The 25487-nt window shown below is 31.9% G+C and overlaps 2 long non-coding RNA genes across 3 annotated transcripts; one reads left to right on the forward strand and one right to left on the reverse strand.

The window, feature by feature from the left end:
- Positions 1-1029: 1029 nt before the first annotated feature.
- LOC143085414 (uncharacterized) lies at positions 1030-13467 on the reverse strand. Of its 2 annotated transcripts, XR_012981331.1 has the most exons (3): positions 13335-13467; positions 2746-2838; positions 1030-1720 (listed from the first exon to the last, which is right to left on the reverse strand). It is a non-coding gene; the product is annotated as an uncharacterized LOC143085414 (long non-coding RNA). The 2 variants fall into 2 exon arrangements; XR_012981330.1 differs by lacking the exon at positions 13335-13467 and having other exon boundaries at positions 2746-3039.
- On the forward strand, positions 12481-17375 carry LOC143085415 (uncharacterized). The gene is made up of 3 exons (XR_012981332.1): positions 12481-12808; positions 16239-16326; positions 17034-17375. It is a non-coding gene; the product is annotated as an uncharacterized LOC143085415 (long non-coding RNA).
- Positions 17376-25487: the final 8112 nt, after the last annotated feature.

The following is a 25487-nucleotide window of genomic DNA, read 5'->3' on the forward strand; positions in this document are numbered from 1 at the left end:
ATTGCAATAAAACTATTTCTGTGTCATAAACATATGTCTGGGGTATTTCAAAACACCATTATTTTTTATTTGTGACTTCTATAGAAAATTTTGTAATCTTGAGGTTACATGGTCACTGTGTCTAAACCACACCGGCAAAATTTGTTCGGACTCGATGGTATCTAACATCCGGCACAATGACGGAACATTAATAGACAGAAGAAAGCTAGGTTTCTCCTTATTTTCTTATTTTTTTTATGATATCGAAGAATATAAATACACATACAACTATTTTCTATTGTGATATGCAATATTTTCTACAACCGTTCTATATTAATGGAAAAATAAGTAAAAATGCACGTCAAAATGACGAATTGAGTGAACCTTGAACAGTCTCCGGGACAAGTTTGCAATTCCGCTGAGTGCAAAAGTTGTCACCTTAATTATTGGAGTTAAGTCAAAACAAAGTTGATAACTTGGTTGGTATTGGTTCCCTGATATTTGTCCTAAAATTTTTTTGATCTAGCACCACTGTTGAAAAAGTTATGCCCCTTTTTTCAACAATTTCCTCAGAGGAAAAGTACTTTTCCTCAAGGGAAATCAAATTTCCCTGAAGGAAAAAGATTTTTCCTCAAGGGAAATTGTTTTTTCCTCAAAGGAAAAAGATTTCCCTTAGGGAATTTGCTGCATAATTATTTCCTTTGAGGAAATTCTATTTCCTTAGAGGAAATTCTTTTTCCTTTGAGGAAATTTGCAGCTTCAAATTTTCCTTGGAGGAAATACTTTTTCCTGTGAGGAAATTTGTAGCTTCAAATTTTCCTTGGAGGAAATACTTTTTCCTGTGAGGAAATTTTTGACAAACACTTTTCCTTGGAGGAAAATTCAAGACAACAAATTTCCTCTAAGGAAATCATTGATCTTTAAATTTCCTGTAGGGAAATTTCTGAACATCAAATTTCCCTTAAGGAAATGTTTTTCCTCTATGGAAATTTTATAACAGTACAAACAGTATTAATATATTTTCTCCTAGACTGAATTATTGATACAAAAGATAATTAAAACTTTAATACTGTAATACAAATTTTCATGGTGAGTATTAAACATACAAAAACAAAAGGCTGACTGTTTAGCATGTTTAAGACAATACAATAATAAGCAAAATGCTATGATTATCATACCATTTGTGATGTTATTAATATTGTGCTCATATTTGCATATTAAATAAAATAAACACTTTTCATGTCAAATTAACTTGTCTTCTGTTTCAGCTGCTGTGTATTCGACCCCCTACATAACAGTTCAGTGCATAAATAATTCAATCCACAAGACATCTTCCTTCAATTGGTTGAATAAATTTTGGCAACGTATGTTCTTCAAACATCTTCTTTGTATATTTGATATGATGGAGCCATGTACATGAATTGATAAAGCAGGTGTTTATTTCGACAACAAACATGACAAAGATACTATTTTTTTTCTTAATTTCTCCATAATCCATCAGTTAATATGAATGTAGGTTGTTACATTTTACACAATTGTGTTCTTTGATAGTACTCCATTTTGTTTATAGCAATTTTGTAGGATTTTTTCTATTTCTTTTTCCAGAAAAACACACAGTTGAGTTCATTTCACATTAATAATCCAATTAGCACATTATGTAGAAAAGTATTAACAATTAAGTTTCCTCTTCAGTATAGACCTGCAGGACCTGTTGATGATCATAAAAACCAAGATATCTGACCTATAAATACACAAAATAAAAAAAAAATGTTATAAATGGAGAAAAAAACAGCAATATAAATAAGCTTATTTTATCATGTTTTAATGAACATTTTGAGAAACTTTCATTTGATATTCTTACTTGTCATGCTTATGAGTTCTCTTATTTCAGTGCTTTGTGTCCAAGATTTAATATTCGTTGTTTAGTGCCTTGCAGTGATATTTAAAGTTGAGCCACTTGCAATAGTTGTTATAGAATGTTCATATGTTGTGTTAATATTTGAACCACTGTCCTATATTATGGTCAGGTTGAGTGCTCACAGACATGAGGCCTAAATTAATATATTGTTTGTTTCCCTAATCCCTATTCTGACAAGCCAGGTGTGGGTAGGTAGGTAGGTAAATAATTTTATTTTTCCCAAAAGCCTGAATATTATCGGATGATCCAGCAAGCCCGAAAATCAGAAATGAATAAAATAATATTTGGCTTAGTTTTGACAATAAAATTTTATGAGTAGAGCCATTTTTGCAGGGTCGGTCAGGATTGGAGAAACAAACAATATTTTATATTAGGCATGATTTTTTTTTATTAATTGTTATTGACTTTGAACATGTTGAACTAAATTGGATTGTTTAAATCTTTATATGTTGAGATCTTTAATGGATGACCTATAAAGGAAGTGTTTTCTCATTATTGAAGGCAGGCCCATGATTGGCCTTTAATTTCTTGCATCCGCTTCATTGAACTCTGGTGGATAAGTCACTCATTTACCATACCACATTTTCTTATTTTTATATGAGTCATCATTCAAAGGCAATTTCTTTTATTACTGTAATTCAGAAATTATCAAAACTTTTTAGTAATGCGAATAATGTGACTGGGTGAGTATCGCAAAAATAAGAAATCATATTTTGATAACAGAAACATATATACATATATATATATCATGTAACTATCTAGATCTTTATGCAGATTTTTTTTGTAATCACAATAAGTTGTCCCTTCCCTGAAAAATCTGAATTTACAGTATATAGAAGTGGTCTTACCATTTAGGCCTTGTTGTATTCTGTTTATCTTGTTTTGCGCTCATTTCTATTGTAACTGTTTATATTTTTCATCATTTTTCTATATTTCTTGTCCTATAAAACATAAAAAGGGTAAAAACTATTATAAAACATCAGTTTGTGTTTTTCTTTATATTCAGTTATATTTAAAAAGAATGGAATATTTGTGCTATTTCATTTCACAAACTTTTTGCCAGTCATGACTTTCAAAGACTTTCACCCTGGTCAATAGTTTAAAAAACAAACATTCCCATACTTTTTCTTTGTGTTCGTACTAATTTTACATTTGACAACAAAGACATGATTCAACTATTCTTCTAAAATTTGTTTCGCTTGACTACGTTAAACTCTGAAATATTGTTAACAGTATACCGTAATCTGTATGTGTCTCACTTGTCAAAATTTCAAATTAATATATAAATCAGATAAAAATGCTATGCATGGCTCAGCTTGATACAAACGTACAGGTTGAACCCAGAAAAGTTGGGGCAAGTATGGACACAACATTCAAGCTCAATACAACTCTGAATTTTAAATTTGGATTGTGATTCAATAGTTGATGCAGCATAGGTTTCTGACACAGAATGAATGCGGTCCAAGTACTTAAAAATTTTAAATTGACAATTAACCTCTAAAATGGTCCAATATTCAAAATCTCAATACATGGTTAGATGCAGCATATCAACATGATCAAAGAACCCCAATAATTCATTTTTTGGTGAAATCAAATAAAGTTAAATTTTGGACCTTTTAGAACTCAATGTGGACCAATTTGATAATGGGTCAAAATATCAAAAATCTTAATGAATGGTTAGATTCAGCATATCAAAGAGCCCCATATAATCAATTTTTGTTGAAATCAAACAAAGTAAAATTTTGGACCCCGATTTGGATCAACTTGAATTTGGGCCCATAATAAAAAAAATCTAAGTAAATATTCAGATTCAGCATATTAATCTGAACACCAAGGATTTAAATATTGTTAAAATCAAAATAAGTTTAATTTTGGACCCTTTGGACCTTAAGGTAGACCAATTTAAACAGGACCAAAAAACTAGGAATCTAAATACACAGTTAGATTTGGCATATCAAAGAACTCCAATAATTAAATTTTCTATAAAATCAAACAAAGTTTAATATTGGCCCCTATTGGCCCCTAATTCATGTAATTCCTAAACTCTGAACAAAACTCTGGTCACAAACCTTGTGTTTGAATTTCATAGATTTCTATTACTTGTACTAAAGTTATTAAGCGAAAACTAAATGTCCTGGGACAACGACGACTACATGATAAAATTGAGAATGGAAAAAGGGAATGTGTCAAAGAGACAACAACCTGACCATAGATTTGAGGGTTGGAATCCTTTTCTTTTACCGAGCAATGCATTTGAATGGGAGATATAGTTGGAACCCCTCTTTGCTCTTGGTTGGGACCCCCCTTTTAAAATGGCTTGATCCGCCCCTGAGAAGCATTATAGAAAAATCTATAAGCTTTAACTCAAAATAAGGATAATTTTATTTTTAAAGGGCAGGCACAGATCCAGAGGGGGGTTCAAGGGATTGGAACCCCCCTTTTTTTGGATAATCAATGCATTTGAATAGGGACATGTAATTGGACCCCCCCCCTTTCCCCTTTTGTCCTGGGTTAGAATCCCACCCCCACCCCTTTTTAAAATGACTGGATCCGCCCCTTAAGGGTCTATAATTAAGTTTGACAACATCAGACGACATACTACTTTATCAAAAAAAAAAATGCCACATTTCATCCAATTTAATTTCATCCCTTACTTGCTACATGTATTTCATCCATAATATTTAAAGAAATAAATTTGGGAGGAGTATGATTTTAATTCATTTGTAATTTGCAAGTTATTAACTATCCAAACTAGAGACCTAATAGAGTAGATATACTTGACTAATTTAAATCAAACTTGGGGTGACTGGGAACAAAGATTTAAGGGAATAGATGACAGTTTACCTACAATGACCTAGTTTCATAGCAATAGCATACATTAATAAAGACTACATGGTCATTCTTATGTTTAAACGTGGTTTAAACTTTGGGTGTTCATTTTTTAATGTTTAACATGTTTAAAGCTAACAATTTCAACTACATACATGTATCAAGATTTGATCCTACATTATTTAAATATTGAAAAAAATAGCTTTTTAAATTTGGATCTATATATAATTGTGAATGTCACATGGATGTATTTTAATGTAAAGCATCTGAAAAATCATTAGCCGTCTCATATTTATTTCAGTTCTTCAAAAGGCAAATTTATATGAGCTTATGCTGAAAATAGAGATTTCTTATTAAGGAGAAATCCCTGCCCCCCTTTTTGTGTGAAAAATTTTGTTGATTATATAGGGAATCACAGAAACATGACTGAGGCAAGCATCCCCCATCTGAACCCCCCCCCCCCCCCATGAATATGTTTTTTTAGCTTGTGTAGGTGTAAGTCAGTAAGGAGGCAACCATTTGATTTGTAGGCCGGGTGAAAAATGTGATTAATCTTGCTTTGTAAACTTGTGCTATAAATAAAAATTACCAATTCATTAAAAAATCCGTGAGCCCAATCTCATCCAGTGAAATAGATTATAGTCTGTTTTCGAAGTTATATGGAAGTAAGTTAGTAGTCCAGATAATTATGACGCAGTGCAAGGCATTTTTTCTAAGGAGAAGTGTATAATAGGGGAATGGAACCAATAAATTGATCGGATCCGAAATGTTCTTCCCAGTAAAGGAGCACCTATTATTTTGTAGGTAATTATTATTAGTGTCGGTGGTCTCACAAGTAAATCAGAGTGAATATTGTATGCACATTAAAATTAGCAGAGAAGAGACAATTATCAACTTGTGTATTATTCATTTTCTCGCAGTTGTTTACGGTAAATCAGCTATATAGACATAGGAAGATGTGGTGTATGTATATATATATATATATCCGAAAACAGGTGTTCGGTTCTAGTACTATAGTGGCTACAGTATATGACTTTTAAATAACAATTATCAATTATATCTGTATTCTGTGGCGGGTCGAAGGGGATGGAATCCGAGGTTGGCCTCCCCTAGCATTTTGTGAGCAATCATTGCATAAATGATGATCTCGGGAATCCTCTGAAGTTCCTATATACAAGGTGATAGGACGTTCCGTTGGAATAGGTTACCTGTGCATCAGGAAAAGTTTTAAGGCATAGCGTGAAAAGGTAACCTATTCCAACGGAACCGAACGTCCTATCACCTTGTATATAGGAACCTTAAAAATATGTGAATAGGTCGGGAAAAACTCTCTTTTGACACTTAGGTATTGCACTGTTGCATTACACACCAACAGAGACATATAATACAAGAGATTGGCAACAACAAATGGAAGTTTTTAACGACCTTGACTGGCTATACAGCCCTTGCACGGTCGGCCCTGGCTTGCGCCTTTTTGGGCATTAAATAATTTATAATTTTACCATGTGGTAATTTAAATAATTTAAAAGAGATTGGCAACTCTAGTAGAGTCTATATAACGGCCAATGAAATCACTTGGCCACCGGAAGTGCTTGGGATTATGATGTGACCTGGGATGAAGGACGATCGAGATGAGAAAATTCCGCCATTGTTGTTAAAAGAGACGATACGCTTACAGATTTGTTTTCTCGTTTATGTCGATTGCTTTCACAGCTAAAGCATGTAAGTATATTCAAAAGATACATTTAACTAGTTCTACCAATTTGTTTATACTATAATGTGCTGAGATGATGATAATAATCAAATGCAGACCAATTTAAATTCGTTCCATTCAGCTTCCCCTCTTTGATTGCTGTAGAACCGGTGTGGCCCATCATTTTTTTTCCATAAAACTTTAAAATTTACAATTTTATATACAATTTTGTATTATATGTCTCTGACACCAATCAAAACGCAAACAATATGGGAAAAGATAACATTTTAACCTACACAATATATGTATAAGGTATACACTTTTGAAATCTAAATTATATGAAAAGGGTGGGTTAACCGTAGAAAACCAGCGGCAACGACACCCCTTATTTAATGGAGACATGTAGTTGGAACCCCCTTTATCATGGCTGGATCCGCCCATGATTTTACATGTAAATCAAGCCCCGGGTATTTGTTGGCATAACGGTAACCACGAAAAGGGGGGGGGGGCTAATTAAAAGCATGAGGAATTATAAATATACAATTCAACAGGCGTAGAGTGCATCGAGGAATGGGAATTAAAATTGTCTTTTCACGATGATCGAAAAAAGTATCTTGCACGTTATTTTCATCATCTTGTCTGAAACACTCTGAATAATGAGCTTCAAGGCATGTGAAATACTAATAACATACACTTCTTTTTTTATACGTTGTATGGACAAACCCATAAATCCCTCAACAAAAATTGCTTGATTCATGTCATATCAAATAAATTACAGCACGGAAAGGTAACTTTAATTTAATATCAAAACTAAATTTTTGTTATATTTTTCAATAAATTTATAAATCTTAATTAGGCATGCGTTGCGTGAGTTCCATTTCATGAGACCTACACAGATTTCTATAAAACAAATCAAAAATTATAAATACAGTTTTTCAATTCTTTCCGGCATAGATAAAAAAAAATATGTATATAATCTATATACGATTTGGTTGAATTATTTCACTTCATTTTAATGATAAATCCTTTAGTTCTTAAATTTTTAATTAAAATGAATTTATCATTTTGATATCTAACGATAAACTTTTTAAATTGAAGTGACATGATCAGTAACCTAATTAGTTGCATGGCTGATTACCATCTTACAGGTGACCCAGTAATTTTCCATATGACAGTAGCGTGTACCCTCGGGGTTATATCGGGGTGTGTATAACTTATTTTCTGGGGAACATCCTGTCCACGTGTAGTACTTAGCATATATTGCAACAGATGACATTAAACAAATTTTCTTTGTAGCATCGGAGGCAATTTCATGTTCGACCACTCAAAATATTTCACAAAAAAGATATGATAAAATCAAAAGAAAAAGATAAAGAAATATTAACAAATAAAGGTGGAATTGAGTAAACGGGGATTCGTGTTTTTATGAGCTTATTTTCAGTGGACAACAACAAATGGAAGTTTTTAACGACCTTGTGTGACCTATAGTTGTTAATGTTTGTGTCATTTTGGTCTTTTGTGGATAGTTGTCTTATTGGCAATCATACCACATCTTTTTGACTGGCTATATACATGATATAATATATATAGCACTTACACGGTCGGTCCAGTGGACATATTCCATACTAGATAACTTATACAGTAATTCTTTTTATATATATGAAAATTATTGTCCGATCTGATACACGTACCTATAATGTACAGAATTTTGAACAGCTTCAAATGTATGGGGTCCGTAGAAACACCGCAAAGGACCTCCTTAGTACACTAAGAACAAAAATGTGCACTAAGGACCTACTCCTTTCATAATTTTAAATTATATTTTTTCTAATGTTTTCTCGACACGTGCCTCAAAAAGGTTGATTGTCACCTTTAGTATAATCGATAGCAATTCATGTTCGCTCAACCTTGGCCCGTGAATAATCTACTAGTATACTGATTAAACATGTATATGGTATTTCAAATTGTTCTCTATTTTTTTTTCATTTGTTTGTTTTTGCCGTATTTATTCTGTCTGCTATATTTTTTACTTCTAAATTAATAGCGTATTTTCAACTCTTTTCAGTTTGGGATTTTTCATCATTTTAATTTTAAAAAGACAAATAATTGTGAACACTTCACGGAAAAGTGAGGATTGATATTTGGTTGCTTAACGTCCAGTTGCCAATACTTCATTCATTTTTCTAATGTTAAGAACTATGCCATTTATCAATATTTCGATTTGAGCGTTACTGATGAGTCTTGTGTAGACGAAACGCGCGTCTGGCGTACTAAATTATAATCCTGGTACTTTTGATAACTATCACAGCAATGTTTTTAAACATGTTTTGGAAAGGAACATATTTCTGATTCGATGTTTATATACAAATGCATTACAAGTATAAATATGTATAGGTTGATGTTTAGTCCCTTCGATGTTTTAGACTGTAAATAAATTATGACCAATTTATTTCTGACATCTTCTTCATTTTTAACTTTTGTGGATAGGTGTTTCATTGACAGCCGTACCACATCTCCTTTCGCTTATTTTTGTTGTATATATATTTTTTAATTCACTTTCCTTGTCTTTTAAAATATAAAGTAAGTAAGTAAGTAAGTAAATTGTTTATTATAGTGACATGTGTAAATCAGCATAAATTTGTACAAAATATAATTACATATATAATACACCCGGCCCAATGGACCAATAAGTCACCTTTTACTGTTAGTTCAATCAAGGACGTATATTAGTATGTTAGTTATACGTCCTTGATTCAATATAAATGTTCTAATATCACGTGTCAATTGCCAATTTAAATTTAAAAACAGATAATTATAGATTAAGAATTAACGATTGTAAAAGTTCATATATTATTCAACTAATGTTTGTGAAAAAGTTTAAGAATGTTAACTAGAGTAAACTGTTTGTTTTCTACGGAAAAGTGACGCTGCTAAGTATTTAGCTATTTTCCTTGGATGGTTCACCATTAGAAATGTTAATTTTCCCTGCTCATCTAGTTGCGTAAAGTCAGGCACCATTAATATCTCGCTAAAAACAGTTTGTCTGATATCATTATAAAATGTGCAGTTAATAAGAAAATGTAGCTCACTTTCAACATTTTGAGAATTACAAAATCGGCATAGTCTGTTTTCTACTGGTTCCCCAATATATCTACCAGTCTCAATTCTGATCGGTAATAATCCGCATCTAAACTGGGCTAGCACAGATCGCTCGTGTTTCGTAAGATTTAGTTTTACATAGTGCTCTAGTTCGAAGTTTGTTTTAAAGTTTAAGTAAGATCGTAGCTTTGGTTTATTTATCAAGGACTCTCTCCATATATCACTGTAATAAGTTCGTACAATTTGTTCAAAAGATTTTAAATCCACCATTGTTCTACTTTCGTAATAATGTAACATATTAAGTTTAGTGAAAATATCTTTAGTGTCACTACACCAATTGTTTGTGCAACGATCATAATCCATATTGAACACCACTTTCGTTAATCGGTCGTCTTCAAACGATAAGAGCCTATTCCAGTATCGAATAATGTTCACCCAATGCCGAAACTGACTTGGTATCCATCCAGTATCCCCATACAGTGCTAGAATTGGTGCAAATCTGTGAACGCCTAAGTAATATCAAATTGCTCTGTTCTGTACGTTGTCTATTGATTGGAACTTCCTATATATTTATTCCATTATTTTTATTTGATGCCGAAAATAAGAATACGAAGTTATTTGTTAAATGCTATAAATAAGCGAAGTAAAACAACCGTTAATAATTATGTATATGAGCATTAGATCTATTTATAAAATATTTTAAATACAAGCAGACATACCATTTGTGACACCAATTTCATTTATTTCCAAATCTTAAAATCATACATTTCCGTTCTTTAGCGTTTCTTAATAATGGCAGAACGGGCTTAAGAGTCATATGATTAAGTTAACTAAATAATTTAGTTTTCCCACATCATTAGCGGATTTAGGGGGTTAAAGCGAGCCCCCCCCCCCCCCGGTTGAAAATCTTAAAATATTTTTTGTATTAACCATTTCTTGTTTTAATGTTATCTTTACTATAATTTGAATATCTAGCACTGAATAGGGTGACACGTTGTCGCTACACTTCTTTAAATATACACAAGTCATAATAACATTGGCCAGAGGGTAACCTGATAATTAGAGGACCAAAGGATTTAATTAAGACAATCCAAGGCTGCTATCTCTATATTTTATTATATATATCTTTATTAGCCTCCCTTAGAGTGATACAACAATTGCAAAACGGGTAGATACGATCTGTAATCAAATAATTAACCTTATAAAATTAATACTTAAAATTTTATTTAGAGTAACCATATGCCGGATGAACAAAAAGTGTGCCATTTATTGAAAAACATATGGTTTGGTATTACATGAAAACTTCTCTAGTGTTTTAAACATTTCTCACATAACCCCTCCCCCAAACCCCCACTTTAAGCTCTGGATCCGCGCCTGCCCATAGTGCTTATTACATTATAAAATAAAATGGTATTCATCTTCAATTGTTGAAATAAAGATGAATTGTTAAAAAAAAAAAAAAAGCATTGACACCAGTTTGAAGTTATCGTTCATGGAAGACAGTTATGATTTATTCTATAATTCTCTTTTTAAAACGTAATATAATTTTACCTCTTGGAGTTTTTCTATATGTCACTTCTGTAATCGGATTTTGAAGAACCCCATGGACACCACATACTCTCAAATGTCTTTCAAGGAATAATGATAGTATGTAAACTCTTGTGTTGTTAGTAAGGAAATGAAATATCAAAAGCATTTGTTTCTCAATTTTTATCTCAAAATAGGGTTCTTTAATTAATAAAAAAAGCTTGCATAGCAATTTCCTTAAATACTAAATATATATAACAAAGGCAAAGTTTTAAAACACAAAATTTATTTTTTATTTTTCTTTCATAAACTTGAATTTATACCACGCTAAACCGTTAGGTTAACAACCATTGATTAATCAATAAGTAACGATCAAAAGACAATTGTTTATTGGATTAGGTTGATTGAACATGATGATTCGGGAATCTGCAATAAACCGTTGGTCACGTGGCGAGTGGCAGGCGTTGATTAAAAAGTCATTTAACTTCAAAATTACAAAATCTATTGATACCTAACTTTATAGATTTGAGGTATTTAATCATATCCTCTTATATTCATGTTCGCTGTGATCTTAAAACATCGTTTTAGTGTCCTTAATGCAAAAACTTTCTTCTTAGTGCACTATAAGAAGTCTTTTGCGGTATTTCAAGGACGTATATTTGTTAGTTATACGTCCTTGGGTATTTCTACACACCGAAATATATGGCCTTATTATTGGTAATATACCATATTAGTGTCACTAATGGCTTAACGTGTTACCAAATTAAAAAGAAGAAATAGGCTCAAAACCGCATTTTTAACTTTAGATATTTTTTCAATCCCAAAATAGAGAAGAGGTCCGGTATACAGACTTATTAAAAAGTCCAGATGAGAAGTTTAACTTGCTTTTCTATTCCCGGCACTTTTGACTTAACGCATGCAAAAAAAAAATTCAGTACCTGGTTACAGTTGCGCATTGACAAATTATAATCTTTCGATTAAATGATCTTAAATCTATATGGTCTTTATTTTAAAAGTTATAAAATCTAAATGTAAAGTGATCTAAAATGTTCAATATAAATGAGTATTTTCGCTGTGAAATGAATCTAAGGTCGTCTAAAAGTGTATACATGTGTATTTGACCCGACTACTGACTACATAGTAAACTATTCATTATGTACCTATAAGAGGGGTCTGAGCGGGACTCGGGATTGTCGAGGCGTATTTTTTGTAAACGTGACACATGAAAGTCAAATTAGGAGGGAGGGTAGGAGGGGTACTGATCCCGAAATCCCGAGCTTAAAAACACGAAATCCCGAAATCCCGGGCTTAAAAAACACGAAATCCAGAGGTCCCGAAATTCGAAAAAAGAATTATCGTATCCCGAAAGGGTCAATCCTGAAATCCAGAGCTTAAAAACACCCGATCCCGCAGTCTCGATAAAGGTCTTATCCTCCCTCAAATTATTGTGCCGTGAAAACGCGAAATGAAGTTTAGCGGGACATGGGAAATTACAAAAATAGCAGAATTGTTCACTTACATAGTGTACGCGGGATGGCATCATGCGAGAATCTAAAAAAATAAGTAGTAACTAAGCGGGATCCGTGAACAGAACCCCCAATGAGACCCCCATTAGTTGTGGCTTATTTTGGTCTTTTGAGTTAGTTTCTTTCCCCTACATTACTTGACCGTTTTTGTAAAACAACAGCACTCGAGGTCTGACAGTATTTTACCAAGAAATGCACAAAATATTCAAAAAGAAGGCCTAGAAAATTTAAATATTGGTATGCACACATACTCCCCTATCAGCACAGACAATTATATTTTTGTAAAGGCGCCAAACTCGTTTCTAATATTTATAATAGAACCGAAAAGAAAATGGAAATGGAAATGGGGAATGTATCAAAGAGATAACAACATGACCAAAGAGCAGATAACAGCCATAGGTCACCGATGGGTCTTCATTGCAACGAGAAAATCCCGCAACCTGAGACTGGGGTGGATCTAGTCATATAAAGGAGGGGTTCCTAACCCAGGACAATTTTTTTTTTTTTGGGGGGGGGGGGTGTCCAACTACATGTCCCCATTCAAATGCATTGATCGTCCAATAAAGAAAGGGGGTTCCAATCTGAGGTTCCAATATGTCCAACCTTCAGCCCCCCCCCCCCCCCCCCCCCCCCCCCCCTGGATCCGTGCCTGTGAGGCATGCTTTAGCTTGCCATTAAACAAAAATGTATACTAGTTGAGTGATAATGGACGTCATTCTAAACTCTTCAATATAAAAAAAAGAAACTAAAATAAAAATCATACAAAGGTCACAAAGGCCATAACTTCTGGCTCCTGAATTAGGAAAAGTGCAAAATGCAGTGAGGATAAAAGCCTTTACTGTAAATTCCTGAAATTACAATTATATAAATCATCTCACATCTTTGTGCATTTCTTGAAATTGGTCATATTTATAAATGCATGCAATATTTTCAGAAAATTTCAATATATAGGCTTTTAAAAGTCAATCTTGTGCATGATTATCAATGATTATACTCGCACAATTAACACATGTGGTTCTCAAAACTCAGAGGTGTCTATGCTATTTATGACAACATTTTAATCAAGTATAAATTTACAAAATATGTTTAGAACTATATGATTTTTAGGTTTTTAAGCATAGATATAGTAGGTCAGGATCTGCGAACTCTCACTGACTGACTGAGCACATGAATTCAACACTAGTTTTTTGGTGATGTTGGTGTTGCTTAGTGTTTTGTTTTGTTTTTCTTTTCTGCATCTTATGTTTTGCCTTGGCATTGTCAGTTTCTCTTTCATTGCCTTTGGTTTTTTTTGTTATGTTAAATAACAAGTCACAAGAGAGAAAAAACAAAAAAAAATATGTGAAAAAATGGCTTAGTTCAGTATATATTAAGGAGAGAGATAACAAATAGCTAAATAAGAAAAAAGAAAAAAGAAAATTCCTTTTCTATGTACAGTCAATTGTCTGATAATCTAGAAGATAGCCTGATTTGGTCTAATTCTCCTGAATTCTAGCAGGTACTTTATTCCAACTTTTTTAATTCAAACAAACCATGTCTTAGATAGTCTTGGAATTAGAATACATTAATCATAAAATTTTCATAATACTTTGGTGAATTATCTATTGATATAATCATGATAATTAAGCTCCTTTTGAATTTTTAGGGATTTTAAATTTTTAATTTAAAGTTAGGGATTTTATTCATAAAAGCGGGGATTTTTCCAGTACGTATACTATTAATAATGCTTTGAGCAATTTTCATGAAACTTGGTGAATTATTTTTGTATAACATAAACATGATAATTTTCCTTTTAATTTAAAAAAAAATCTGATTTATGTCATTGTACTATCATGACTTGGGATTAGGATAGTCTCAAGAATGCTTTCACAAATTTTGATGAAACTTTGGTAAATTGTTTTTATATCTTGACAAACTCCCTTTTTATTGTTATGACCCAAAGTGGAGGGGGCATAATGTTTAACACTTGCCAGATCGTTTGTCCGTCTGTCCCAAAGTTGTTTTTTGTTCTCTTACAGTACTTTAGTTTGCCTCAACCAAATTCAATTAAACTTTTACAAAAGCTTGTTATCACAATTCTCATATCAAGTTTGAATTTGGTGATGTCAGTGTTACTGTACTAGAGTATCAGAGTTATGCCCCTTTAGAAATGGGAAAAATATGCTGAATTTTTGGTTTCCTGTTCTCTAAAATTTAGTTTGTCTCAACCAAATGTTATGAAATCAATACACAATGCTTATCATCACAAAATACAGATTAAGTTTGAATTTTGGTAGTGTCTCTTTTACTAAATTCTATAGTTATGTTCTTTAAAAATGGAAAAAAATGTTGCGGCCTTCTAACTTAAGTTTCCCTCAACCAAATTTTATTAAACTTTAAAAAAATACTTTTTATCACAATTTTAATCAGATCAATTTCAAATTTTGGTAGTAAAACTTTTACCGTTCTTCAGTTATGTTCCTTTAAAACTTTGAATAATATGCAAGCTGGAGTATCATTCCCTATTTATCATGTATATTTTTTTATAAGATGCAGAGTTAAGGAACTTTAGTTGTTGCAAAGTTATTTTAAAATTGTCCATTTTCAAAAACTTTGAAAGGTTTTAGAAATTTATGGATTTGTTAAAAAAATCACAGCCTTAAACTTATAGTCACTTGAGATATATAGAGAATAATACATGGCAAAATCCGTATCATATGTCGTATCATCCCGAGACATCAATATCAGCCCAAGGGCCTTTAGGCCCGAGGGATGATATTGGTCGAGGGTGATACGGCATGTGATACGGATTTTGCCATGTATTATACGCTTTATCATATATTTCAACAGAAGAGTATTATATTATATGAACTGTTTTATGATCCATAGCACTGGGTTACCTTCAGTTCTACTTTTGTCTTGTTTCAAAGGCCTTAAAAGAACTGCTCAATTACTTATCCGAAGCACCTGGGTTACCTTACAATTTGCGTGCTGTTGTTTTAAAAATATTTTGTTTATTATTGTATTAATTTGTGTGTTTTGTATTTTTCAATAGTTGCATTTAGTGTGTCAAAAAATATGAAAACTTGACGTTCGTGACGTCACATGCAATGTGAAAACTCGACGTTCGTGACGTCACATACCATACAATGACGTCAATCAAAAAATTTACCTATTTTGAGGAAAAATTTTCTTAAGCAAAAAATACCAAAACTGACTTTATGTAAAAAAAAAAAAAAAAAAAAAAAAAAAAGTAGGGGTGTGATAAAGGGTATGCGATAAAGGGTAGGGGTGTGATAAAGGGTGCGCATCAAAGTTGCGCGATATGGATTAAACAGCAGGCTATTTATCAAATATGCAAAACTACTGTATTTACTACTAAACATATGATAAATATCTATAAATGGAGCCAAATTATATACATGTTTTATGTCAATAAATACCACTGTTTGTGCATGTTTTTTTTTTTTTTTTGGAGGGCAGGGGTCTTATTTGCACAGTGCTCATAGTTTTTTAGTCGATCATTAAAATTCATTTAAAGCTTAAAGACCAGCTATAAGGGCAAGAAGCTTATCAAGCACTCATGGTTTAGATTTTTATTAAACACACATTAATATACATAATGTACATTAAACAGAAAAAAATATTGATGCAAGATGTCATTCAACTTTTACTCTTTTATGTATAGGACAAGAACTATAGAAGATACAGAGAAATTATATACAGCAGAAATGATAGGCAATGTAAAATTTGCAGAAGCCAACTAAACATAAATGGTAAGGCACCTTTCAATTTTAAAAAAGTTATTGAACTTGAAAGATGATTACTAGTATCATGATTACTATAAAAATTAAAAGATGTGGTATATTAAATATGAAAACTATCATGGCTTTGAGAAAGCAATTGTAGGCCTGTTACGACCTTCAATAATGAGAAAATCCATACCCTATAGGCTATACTATAGTCAAAGTAGGCAGCTATAAAAGACCTAAAGATGAAACATTGAAACAATCCAAACTGTAAAACTAATCATGGTAATTGCCTAGTTTATAACAAAATAAATTACAAAAAATAAATATGACCGGTATGAAACAACAACAACAACAACCACTAAATTTTAGTGTCAGACTAAACTGACAAAAGCTACAGGCTCTGAACTTTGGACAGGCACAATAGGAATATGGCAAGGTTATATAAAAATAAGATGTGGTATGATTGCCAATAAGACAACTCTCAACCAGACAACCAATGATGTAAATTTCCTGCAAACAGGGACTTGACTTGACTTCTGTAAATCAACTAATTTTTCGTGAATACTTTATTTGGCATTTTATACTTTCTAGTCTACATCGCAGTTATTTATTTTTCTCGAGTTCAAGTTTACTTAATGTATTTTAATAAGGAAAGATACACATGAAAAACATTTATTGCTGTTTCTCTCTCCATTTATAACATTTTATTTGTTTATTTTGTGTATTTATAGGTGATCAGACATCTTGGTTTTCATGATCAATAGGTCATTACTGAAGAGGAAACTTATAGTTGAAATTTATTTACATAGTGCATAATTGGATTAATTTGAAATGGAATGTGTGCTTTCCTGCAAAAAAGAAATAGGAAATTTCAACATTATCACATGATAATGACCATAAACAAAATGGAGTTCTATCATAGATACACAAAAACACTATTGCATAAAAGCAACAACATATCTTAATCAAAAGAAAGGAGAATGCTGAACAAATACTATTTTGTTGTTGAAAAAAGGAACACCAGTTTTATCCACTCATTTACATTGCTCCCTCATATCAAATATACAGAAGAAGATCATTGAAGAACAATTTCCAAAATGATTTCTCTTAGAATTGAAGGGAATTGTTAAGTGAATGGAATAATGTATTCACTGAATTCTTACGTAGTGGATTGAATAACTGTACACAAGCTGAAACAGAAGAAATTCTAATTTAAAATAACACGAAAAGTGTTTATTTTATTATTTAATCTGCAAATATATAAACAAATTCTTTAGAACACCACAAATGGTATGACATTCAAATTGGTTGCTTTAATATTAATGTATCGCATTGAAACAATTACAAAGAAAATAGAAGCATTTGCTCCAAAAAAAATTATAAATCAAAGTTAAATTTATAAAAAAAGTATAAACAATACCTAGATCTAAACAGTCAGACTGTATTATTTTCAATGTCATTAAAATGTTGAGTCAAACATTTATTAAAGTTTTAAATATCATTTGCATCAATTATACAGTCTTGTTATTATTATATTCATACTGTTTGTATACATGGTGTAGTGAAGAAATGTTCAACAAGTAAAAATAAGGGAAAACATTTCCTTAAGGGAAATTTGATCTTCAGAAATTTCCTTAGAGGAAATTTGAAGAACAATGATTTCCCTAGAGGAAATTTGTTGTCTTGAATTTTCCTCCAAGGAAAAGTGTTTGTCAAAAATTTCCTCACAGGAAAAAGTATTTCCTCCAAGGAAAATTTGAAGCTACAAATTTCCTCACAGGAAAAAGTATTTCCTCCAAGGAAAATTTGAAGCTGCAAATTTCCTCAAAGGAAAAAGAATTTCCTCTAAGGAAAAAGAATTTCCTCTAAGGAAATAGAATTTCCTCAAAGGAAATAATTATGCAGCAAATTCCCTAAGGGAAATCTTTTTCCCTTGAGGAAAAAACAATTTCCCTTGAGGAAAAATCTTTTTCCTTCAGGGAAATTTGATTTCCCTTGAGGAAAAGTACTTTTCCTCTCAGGAAATTGTTGAAAAAAGGGGCATAACTTTTTCAACAGTGGTGCTAGATCCAAAAAATTTTAGGACAAATATCAGGGAACCAATACCAACCAAGTTATCAACTTTGTTTTGACTTAACTCCAAAAATTAAGGTGACAACTTTTGCACTCAGCGGAATTGCAAACTTGTCCCGGAGACTGTTCTTGCCTCGAAATTGTTTAATTTCTCTTTAAATTGTTCACATTGTACGGAAAGAAAGGTACGGGAAGATAGATATTGACACGGAGATTGCAAATTTAGTTATTATGAGCATCTCAATAATTGTAACTCTGTGTATGGAACGAAAGAAATGGGTCATGTCAAAATGGAACTGGCCGGTTTCGTCAATGTATACAACCCGGTTTCGTCGTAGATTTCAAAATGCATAACCCGGTTTGGTCAAATAAAAAAAATCATAATCGCATTACATTATAATTGATTATTTAACTTCAGCGTTCAAAATGAGTTTTGTGGGTCGTTCGAAAACAAGTTCGTTCACCGGACAGCGGCTTATTATTTATATGAGTCTCAGATTCAAATAAATAATAAGCAAATTCCTACTCTTATAGAACACAAATATTTTAATTTTACTTTGCATTCCGAACTTTTTTAACAGCATATTGAGATTAAAGCTCTCTAAATATGCGTTTTCTATATGAGTTATGGGAAAATATGTTGAACATGTTTAAACTTGAAATTAAAGTTTACGGTCTTAAAAATCGAAACACACAATTGATATGTGATTTTCTCGCACACAAGAATGGACACCTTTATAAGTAATCTAATCATTCCATGTATGTAATCTTTTCTACCATCGTTAAAAATAAATCTTCTTAAGGATAAACGTTGATAATAAGACAAATGTATATGCATGCATAATCGACATAGAAAATGAATGTAGGATTACAACTACCATGCATTAAAATAAAATTTATTTATCACTAATTGTAACTATACTGCTATGTACAAATTAGTATAATAGTCTCAGGTCATCGATAAAATTCAATAATAATTATTTTGTTAACATTATTAAAAAAACCGAGTCTGTACTGTCGCCATTGTGTTATGATGATCGTACACTGACGTTGGTCAATATATTTTGACAATATATACGGACAGACGGATTCAGTTTATTTCAAAGTGGGCGTATTTCGAACAACCTTTACATACCGCCGAGCGTAGCGAGTCGAACAATATTTTGATTATTTTTTGCTTTACAAAATCGTTAAATACAGGAGTCAATATAGTTTTGGCAACCGAAGGTTGGGTCGGGGCGTGCAACCTATACGTCATCTAGATTCGCCACTTATCTTATAAAGTGTATACCGAATTAAAATATTGTAAGAAATGAGAAAACAGGGACACCCGGGAAATCGGATTATGTGAGTTGGATTATGTTTATTATAATAAATGCCGAATATCAAGTTCTTTTTATCGATTTCTATACATTTTTCTCAAATATATATAAAAGTTATATAGGAAAATGATAAGGCAGACAAATATACAAATAAATCGACTTGGCCGATATCCTAATAAAACTTATTGACCTTTAATTACGATTTTTTTTTCATTTCTTTGCGTTTTTACACGCCCCAATTTTGACAGGACGTATTATTGTATACACCCGTCTGTCCGTCCGTCCTTCCATCCGTCCGTTCCTCCATCTATCAGTCATTCGGTCCGTCCGTCTAGCTATCCGTCTATCTTTATGTCCAGCGTAAACATGTCGCACCGTAACTTGAGCTTATCTAGTTTTCATGAAACTTAACAAAGTTATTTCTTGAAATGGTCAAACGATTTGTAAACCTTTTAGTGAAAATCAAATTAAATCTTTTGGAGTTACAGAACTTTGTAAGTAAAACAGGAGTGTGTTTTTTGTTAACATGTCGCGCCATATCTCAAAATGATTTATCATTATTGCATCAAACTTTACACACTTCTTAGTAATATAAATCTTAACTTCTGCATACTTTATGGTGATGTTTTAAATTTTGTTTTTTAAGCGTTAATTAGGTTTTCTTTGTAAAAAAAAAGGGGGGTCACATACTGCGATGTATCTCAAAACCTATATAAAAAAAATATCATATGTTAATGTTAAAAACATAATTAGATATCAGTGTTTGCTATTGAGTATTTATATTCCATTTAAAATTAGTTTGAAGATCAGTGAAATAACGGATACGACTTTCATTAGGAAAATGTGTAGTACTATAATTACCTATGTAAATAAATGTAAACACGCCAAGTTTACTTTATAATACATATATATTTAATTTCTTTCGAAAGACAATGTTCAGATCCGTGTTAACGTTGCTTTTCATTAATTGTTGGTTTTAAAAAAATATAAAAAACCGGGTGATATATATAGACGAAACCGGGTGTTGTGTAGTAAACAACAATGACGAAACCGGTGTATTTTTATTTGACATGACCTATTTCTTTCGTTCCATACACATAAATACAAGTATTGAGATGCTCATAATGACTAGTTTTGCAATCTCTGTGTCAGTATCTATCTTCCCGTACCTTTCTTTCCGTACAATGTGAACAATTTAAAGAGAAATTAAACAATTTCGAGGCAAGGTTCACTCAATTCGTCATTTTGACATGCATTTTGACTTATTTCTCCGTTAATATAGAACGGTTGTAGAAAATATTGCATATCACAATAGAAAATAGTTGTTTATGTATATATATTCTTCGATATCATTAAAAAAATAAGAAAATAAGGAGAAACCTATCTTTCTTCTGTCTATTGATGTTCCGTCATTGTGCCGGATGTTAGATACCATCGAGTCCGATCAAATTCTGCCGGTGTGGTTTAGACACAGTGATGGTGACTTAACCTTGTACACAGATAGAATCCGGGGAGAAATTTGATTGGTTTACTTCCAATGATGGTTATTTTCTTATATGCAATGAAATCTTATGTGAAACTTTTTCTATAGAACTGGACAGGATAAAACTTTACTCATGCCAAGTATTTCTTTATTTGAAACAAAGATAAATTCTGCACAATTTTTTGAAAAGTGCAAATTTAACAAAGACTGATAGGGGAAATCAATGGTGGTATTACACCTAATATGGGAAGCTGTACATGCACCTATGGCCTTGTGAGTAATCTTATGTGTTAAAATTTCTTGCTATTTAAGTGAAATAATACAAAAAATGAAATATTCTGAGTGGATTGAGTCTCCAAAACACAATTTTTGAGAAAATTGTCTTGAAATAGGACTGTACCATGAATATTCAGTTGACAGAACAAGCCATACTAAGTGCATATATTTATTTTTTAGGAGGGGGGTGGGCTTTTTCTCCTTATTTCTTATATTTTGCTATGATATAACATTTTCCTAGGTAATACTTAAATAAATACATAGTTATAAGTAGATGAAATTATGTTTAATGTTGTAACGACAAGTTATCCACTAAAAGAGAAGCCTTTTATGTCCCTCTTTGGAACGCAGCGTAAATTTAATTTTTACGTAAGGACTTATTGAAACCTCCTTGGAGACAGTAAACTTTTATATGGATTGTTCATTCTGCTAATATGTTTAAATTACTCATTTCTTATAACATTTCTACCATAAATGAGTGAAAGTTACCCCAATATTTGTATTTATTGGCCTGAAAAGTTGAATTTTTGAGGAAATGAGAGGTATAAATTGACCCAAAGAGACCCTTTTAAAGAAGACAAAGAGGTTTATTCGTGGTGTTTTATCTTCCTAAAATCATCTTGTGTATCATTTTCAACTGTTTGTAGGCATATAAGATATATATTTGATCATTTATGGGTCCACACTCTATTCTTTCTTGATGCGGCTTGGTTTGGATTTGTCGAAGAAATTTTGCTCGAATCGCTGTAGATGTCGTCTTTCAATATACTAGATTTTTCTCAAAAACTATTGAACTGATTATGACAAAACTTGACAGAAATGCTTGAAATAACCAGTATTACAAAGGGAAAAAGTCATATTCAGCTTATTGAACAAAAAGGTCTTCTTTTAAAAAGCTTTCATTTGCAAGGTATGCCCATGTGATAATGAAAATCAAAACTTCTCAGAAAGTATCTAAATTCCGTTGTTATGTATAGTCATAGGTATGGACTTTTTGACTTCTTTCATGTACACAAATTGTTCTTACTTCTTCCCTTAATGTATCTTTTTTGAAGGTTTTTCAAGTAACTTTTGGTAGTGCTAATAATTAGAATCCTAAATCATTTCTATACCTCAGGTACAAATTGCGAGGAAACATTCAAATTAAAAAAAATATATATAAATAAAAAACGAAATCAAAATAATGTAGAGAATCAATAATAAGAACCTCCAAGAAAAAAGTAACTTACCTATTATATATTTGTTGGCAACTATACTTTACATCTGATAAATTTACTGATATGCATTCGTAGTCTGAAAAACGGAAAACAAAATATAACTATTTTTTTTATAGATTAGGTTATTTACACTTTGTTTGCCTTGCGTTATATATGTATAGATTATAACATCCCCTATTCCATATTGGACATGGAATCATTCTGAGACTCTCATATCTACCCGAGGCTTTAGCCGATGGCAGATATAGGTCCAGGGGTGATACCTGACGGATTATATGGAAAAGACATAATATAATCTTTTAATCACATATTTCGGTTCTACAGTAAAAAAAAAAAAAATATCATAATTTAATGAAACATTACATGTAAAATCTTTAACATTTTTTCTCGAATTTTCATACTAATATATTCACATTTCATTATTATATTTTTATCGGTGTGATATCTCTAGTGAAAAAAAGTGTTCTCAGCAAATTATAAGTTTTTTTTATTTTCTGGTGAGGGGAGGGGGCTATTGATTTTTTTTGGAAAAAAGTATGTTTCCAATATTTGGATAAAAAAAATAATTTGTTTTTGACCCTGAGAAAAAACAGTTGTTTTACCCTCAGCTGACGTGTGTATGGTGTTAAGAAAACTCACCAGTTGCGCTCAAATGAATAAAATAAAAAGGCTTAACTAATCTATTTAAGGGGTAGACAATAAGCGTGTAACATATATATTTTTACTTATCAAGTAAAATTAGTGCTCGACTTACTAGTTGAGCACAACATATGATCTTTTCAGACTCTGTGTAGTTTGTAGTGTAAGCAAACACAAATAAACAAACAGTGTTCTCTCTAGTCCAAAAGAATGCAAATTATTCTTTCATTAAATCAAATAAACCGAAAAACAATGCACATTTTGCAGGAATAAGGCAAAAAGTAAATTAACAAAAACACCGAAATCAGAGGAAAATACTTAACAAGAAGTCCAAAATCAAATTGCAAAATAAAAAACTGAAAACACCAAACTAATAGAGAACAACTTTTATATTTCTGATTTTGTACGTGCGTTTAATAATGTAGAAAAGGTGGATTTAACCAGACTGTAAGGGAGTTTTTGTTAACTTTTATATCCCAGCTCTTGTATTCCAACAGGGGTAATCCCGCTTACAAGATCATCCTACATTAATGTTCTTTGTTCTGCATGCTTTCATTTGTTCTGTAACAATTAAACGGGAATGTCAAATCTACTATTAAAAATATTTATACGGAAAAGACTTACTATCAAAATGTTTGTCCAAAAATCAAATGACTATGCTGGGAATCGAACTCAAGACCTTGAGCATATAGACCAACGAGTCATAGCACTACATCAGGACGAGTGGAACCAAATTAATATTTATTTGATATATTTTTAAAAATACTGTGCGGGGTTCATAAAGGGTAATACTATACAGTAACATACAAAGGATATAATAATGATTTTTTTCTGGCGTTTTAAACTAGATTTGAAGAAGTGTAAATATATTTTTTTTATTTAATATAGAATAGTTGGGATTCAAAATAATTATTCCATTAGTCTGATTAGAGCTTTCTTACAAATATTAATCGTGAAACTCGTGCTTGAACATTTTCCGCGAAAATGCATGTAATCGTGGTTTATGTAGATAACGTAATGCACGTAAATGTATCGACACTATTTTTCTTAATTTTTAAAATTAAAAGACCGGTCATTAAAAGCTTGAATTATTTGCGATATACTTTTTTTTGAAAGATAAATTTGATTTAGAAAATAATGCTGTTTTATCGGATAAAACAAAGACTCTTTTAACTTTTATTGTTGAATTGTAATACGTGCTCCCTTTACATTCGTTTTTACCTTTAGTCAATTTGTAAGAAAGGGGTATTAATATTAGGACTCCGGCCATCGGGATGATCTCTAATGGTAGATGGAAGTCGACTCCTTACAGTACTTATTGACATTTCCAACCTAAGAGCTGTAGAAAAATTAAATATGCAAATCTATTCAGCATTAAACTAACAATTGAAATTACCAAAATCAACACCTTAGAAGAGCTGTTGGTTTTCATTGGCCGATTCATACATTCATGCTAGCACTAGCAAAAACTGTAGCAGACAAAAAGAAACAATCCAAGATCTGGAAATTAGTGATTATGATGAAATTGTCAGTCGTTTATAGCAATTTATTTTGTCATTTTACGCTATTTTAAATAACATGAGTGTTTAACATTCCAGCAGCACCTGCATACGGGGTATATATCTTCCAATTGATACGATATTCCCGTGCTTGCGTTTCCTATCATGATTTTCTTGATAGAGGGTTACTGCTCACAAGGAAGCTATTAAACCCAGAGTTCCAAATGGTGAAGTTGAAATCATCCCTTCGTAAATTTTACGGACGCCATCACGAGTTGGTTGACCGTTATGGAATAACCCTTTCACAAATGATATCGGATATGTTCCTTACGTCGTAACTACAATCCCCTTCCCTTTCATGAATTTGACCTACCGAATTAGACTATTTACCGGATTTGTAATCACATAAGCAACACGACGGGTGCCGCATGTGGAGCAGGATCTGCTTACCCTTCCGGAACACCTGAGATCACCCCTAGTTTTTGGTGGGGTTCGTGTTGTTTATTCTTTAGTTTTCTATGTTGTGTCATGTGTACTATTGTTTTTCTGTTTGCGTTTTTCATTTTTAGCCATGGCGTTGTCAGTTTGTTTTAGATTTACGAGTTTGACTGTCCCTTTGGTATCTTTCGTCCCTCCTTTAACATTCAATTATGATTTTTGATATTGTTTGCGTAAA

Source organism: Mytilus galloprovincialis, chromosome 8, assembly GCF_965363235.1.
Source record: "Mytilus galloprovincialis chromosome 8, xbMytGall1.hap1.1, whole genome shotgun sequence".
Taxonomy (NCBI): domain Eukaryota; kingdom Metazoa; phylum Mollusca; class Bivalvia; order Mytilida; family Mytilidae; genus Mytilus; species Mytilus galloprovincialis.